The sequence below is a fragment of the Saimiri boliviensis genome, chromosome 19 (genome assembly GCF_048565385.1).
Source record: "Saimiri boliviensis isolate mSaiBol1 chromosome 19, mSaiBol1.pri, whole genome shotgun sequence".
Classification (NCBI taxonomy): domain Eukaryota; kingdom Metazoa; phylum Chordata; class Mammalia; order Primates; family Cebidae; genus Saimiri; species Saimiri boliviensis.
In genome coordinates this window covers 35,118,560-35,123,135 of record NC_133467.1, presented here as the reverse complement: position 1 = coordinate 35,123,135, position 4,576 = coordinate 35,118,560, and the positions used below count along the sequence as shown (strand labels likewise).

At 47.1% G+C, this 4,576-nt stretch overlaps 1 protein-coding gene across 5 annotated transcripts in view; it reads left to right on the top strand.

The window, feature by feature from the left end:
• The first annotated feature begins 296 nt into the window (after positions 1–296).
• The window catches only part of DAP3 (death associated protein 3), a 40,859-nt gene continuing 36,579 nt past the window's right edge, over positions 297–4,576 (top strand). For 3 of the 5 annotated variants that reach the window (XM_074389885.1, XM_039460248.2, XM_074389886.1), the window contains exon 1: positions 297–380. The gene's annotated coding sequence lies outside the window, so the exon portion shown is untranslated. The other 2 variants (XM_074389884.1, XM_074389882.1) reach the window with 2 other exon arrangements.

Here is a 4,576-nt window from a genome sequence, read left to right as displayed (position 1 = left end):
GCGCCTCCCACAATTCCCCACGCGGGATTGTTCCATTCCTGTCGGCTGCAGGGGCAGGAGAGGAAGGGATAGGCAAAGCGAGTCGGGACTTGACGTTTGACTGGAATTGCCAGGGTGGCGGGTCGAGCCTCACGACAACCCATCTCCCTGGGCTCGTCGCAGGGACGAGGCGGCTCGCCTCCCCCTGCTCCTCCTCCTCCTGACCGCGGATCGAGGCTGCCTGGCGCCCCTCTGCCGGCCGGCGGTTGGAGGCCGCGGCGGCTGCGCGTTGAGTCGTTTCCTGCCGGACGACCAGAGCCTTCTTCCGACTGTGGCTTTGGAGGCGGCGTCTGTCTGTGCGTGCAGGTCGCCTCGTTAGGGGAACTCGTCCTCGACTCACGGTGAGGGACGGTGTCCGTACTGGCACGGGGGTTGTACCGCCGAGGGAAAGGAGCGGGACTCCGAATCTCCAGGAGGTCGGGAGTGAGGCCGGTAGGGCTGGCGCGCTTTTCGGGGGATTCCTCCCGGACGCTGAGTTGCCAAACCGGGATGGGACCCGAGGAAGTTCGGCGTGGTGGTCTGCGTTTTGTTGTTGTTAACCTGGCTCACATTTCTCGATTTTCACATCCCATTTGCGATGGTTTGTTTGCTCTTGACGCACTCCTCATAGATGGTACTTCCTCAGTCTCTTTAGCTTGATGACGATAGAGAATGAAGAAACCATGTGCTTTTTTTTTTTTTTTGAGACAGAGTTTCGCTCTTGTACCCAGGCTGGAGTGCAATGGCGCGATCTCGGCTCGCCGCCACCTCCGCCTCCTGGGTTCACGCAATTCTCCTGCCTCAGCCTCCTGAGTAGCTGGGATTACAGGCACGCGCCACCATGCCCAGCTAGTTTTTTGTATTTTTAATAGAGACGGGGTTCACCATGTTGACCAGGATGGTCTCGATCTCTCGACCTTGTGATCCACCCGCCTCGGCCTCCCAAAGTGCTGGGTAACAAGAGCGAAACTTCGTCTCAAAAAAAAAAAAATTAATGTCTAGGTCCCACTACCAGAGACTGTGAATTAATTGGCCTGAGGCACAATCTGTTTATCAGAATTTTAAAACTATACCCAGGTGGGCTGAGCACCGTGGCTCACGCCAATAATCCCAGCACTTTGAGAGGCTGAGGTAGGCGGATCACTTGAGCCCAGGAGTTTTGAGACCAGCCTGAGCAACATAGTGAGATCCTATCTCAATAAAAAAGATACAAGAATCAGCTGAGCGTGGTGGTGTGCACCTGTAATATTAGCACTTTGGGAGGCCAAGGTGGACTGATTGCCTGAGCTCAGGAGTTCGAAGACCAGCCTGGACCACATGTGAAACCCCGTCTGTACAAGAAAAAAAAAAATTGCAAACTATACTTGGGAATTCTAACATGCAGCTTTGGTTGAGAGCCACTGATCTAGGCTATACTAAGGTAACTATCCTGTTAAATAGTTGTATCAATGACTTGAATTAGATTAGTGAGGATATAATTTTCAAATTTATGCCTTTTGCAAAATCTTTAAACAGTAAGTAATATGTCAGTGATAGATACAAAGAAAGAAAAATATTTCCAGATGTGGAACTTTCTACTGGGTCCTGTAACAGAAAGAAGACATTAGGTGGGTACAATAGCTTACACCTGTAATCCCAGCAGTTTGGGAGGCAGTGGGTGGATTGCCTGAGCCCTGGAGTTTGAGACCAGCCTGGGCAACATGGGGAAACCCCATCTCTACAAAAGACACAAAAATTAGACAGGTGTGGTGGCACACGCTTCTAATCTGAGCTACTTGGGAGCCTGAAGCGGGAGGATCAAGGCAGAGGTTGCAGTGAGCTGAGATCGCCCAGTCATACTGCAGCCTAGGTGACAGAGCGAGACCCTATCTCAAAAAAAAGAAGAGATTAGCAGAAAAGCTGAGGAAATCCAAATAAAGTCTGCAGTTTAGTAAATAGTATTGTACCGGCTTTAATTTCTTAATTTTGAAAATTGTACTATGGTTATATATGTATAACATTAAGGAAAGCTGAATGAAAATTGTTAAGCAAGCACTTTGTACTACCTTTGCAACTCTACTGTAAGTTTACCTTTTTTTTTTGTTTGCTTGCTTTGAGACAGGAGCTCACTCTGTTGCCCAGGCTGGAAAGCAGTGGTGCAGTCCTGGCTCACTGCATCCTCAAGCTCCTTGGCTTAAGGGATCCTCCCACTTCAGCTTCCTGAGCAGGTAGGACTACAGGCACATGCCACCACATCCTGCTAATTTTTTTTTTTTTTTTTTTTTTAAATTTTAGACTGACTCTCGCTCTATTGCCCAGGCTGGAGTGCAGTGGCGCTATCTCAGCTCCCTGTAACCTCCATCTCCTGGGTTCCAGCGATTCTCGTGCCTCAGCCTCCCAAGTAGCTGAGATGATAGGTGCCCGCCAACACGCTTGGCTAATTTTTGTATTTTCAGTAGAGATGGGGTTTCACCATGTTGGACAGGCTGGTTTCAAACTTTTTTTTTTTTGAGATGGAGCTTCGCTCTTGTTGCCCAATCTGGAGTGCAATGGCGCAATTTCAGTTCACTACAACCTCTGCCTCTCAGGTTCAAGCGATTCTCCTGCCTCAGCCTCCCTAGTAGTTGGGATTACAGGTGTCTGCCACCATGCCCAGCTAATTTTTTTATATTTTTAGTAGAGACGGGGTTTCACTATGTTGGCCAAGCTGGTGTTGAACTCCTGACATCAGGTGATCCTCCCACCTCAGCCTCCCAAAGTGCTGGGATTATGGCATTAGCCACAGCCCCCAGCCTCAAACTCTTGACCTCAAGTGATCTGCCTGCTTCAGCCTCCCAAAGTGTTGGTATTACAGGCGTGAGCCACCACACCTGACCAGTTTTTTAAAAATTATTATTGGTAGTAGTTTTTATTATTATTATTATCCTATGTTGCCCAGGCTGGTCTTGAACTCCTGGTCTTCCAAAGTGCTGGGATTACAGGCCTGAGCCACTGTGCCCAGACTCCACTATCTAATTTTAGAACATTTGTATCACCCCCAGAAGAATCCTATCAGTAGTCACTTTCCATTTCTCCTTAACTTAGCCTCTCCTAACCACTAAATCAGTTGTATAATCAAGAACCAAATTGTGGGCCAGGTGCTGTGGCTCAAGCCTGTAATCCCAGCACTTTGGGAGGCCGAGGCGGGTGGATCACGAGGTCGAGAGATCGAGACCATCCTGGTCAACATGGTGAAACCCCGTCTCTACTAAAAATATAAAAAATTAGCTGGGCATGTTGGCACATGCCTGTAATCCCAGCTACTCAGGAGGCTGAGGCAGGGGAATTGCCTGAACCCAGGAGGTGGAGGTTGCGGTGAGCCGAGATCGCGCCATTGCACTCCAGCCTGGGTAACAAGAGCGAAACTCCGTCTCAAAAAAAAAAAAAAAAAAAAAATTTGAAGAACCAAATTGTGGACATTGCATGTAATTGAAATCATACTATATGTAGTCTTTTGCAACTAGCTTCTTTTACTTTGTTTTCAAAGTTCATCCACATTGTGTCATGCGTCAGAACTGTGTTTCCTATTGCCAAATAATATTCCATGATATGACTATACCACGTTATGTTTATCCATTCATCAATTAATGGACATATGAGGTATTTGCACTTTTTGGGTATTATGAATAATACTGTTATGAACATTTGTGTACAAGTTTAGGGTACATATGTTTTCATTTCTCTTTTATACCTGAGAGTGGAATTGTAGGTTCATATGGTAACTCCATGTTTTGCCTTTTGAGGAACTGCCAAACTTTTCCAAAGTGGCCTCACCATTAAAAAAAGTCCCCAGACAGCCCCCTGGCACCAAGCAGCCTGAAAGTGCCTCAGCCCAGAAGCTAAAAAAATCCCTACAGCAACATATAGGAATCCCAGTTTTTCCAGAGTCTGTTCAACACATGTTATTGTCAGTTTTTTTATTTTAGTCATCCTAGTGGGTGTGAAGTGTTATCTCATTGTGGTTTTTATTTGCATTTTCTTAATGACTGATAATATTGAGCATCGTTTCATGTGGTTATTGGCCATTTGTATAACTCCTTTGGAGAAATGCCTACTCAAATATTTTGTCTTTTTATTTTTCTAATTTGAGGCAGGGTCTTACTCTGTTCCCTGGGCTGGAGTGCAGTGGTGTGATCACAGCTCACTGCAGCCTCAAGCTCCCAGGCCCAGGTGATCCTCCCACCTCAGCTCCTCAAGTAGCTGGGACCACAGCCGCATGCTACCATGCCGGCTAATTTTTTAAATTTTTGGTAGAGGACAGGTCTCAGGTCTCATTATGTTGCCCAGGCTGGTCTCAAACTCCTCGGCTTAAGCAATCTTCCTGCCTCAGCCTCCCAGAGTGCTGGAATTATAGGCATGAGCCACGGCACCTAACTCTTTTACCCATTTTATTTTATTTTATTTTATTTATTTATTTTTTGAGGCAGAGTTTCACTCTTGTTACCCAGGCTGGAGTGCAATGGCACGATCTCGGCTCACCACAACCTCCGCCTCCTGGATTCAGGCAATTCTCCTGCCTCAGCCTCCTGAGTAGCGGGGA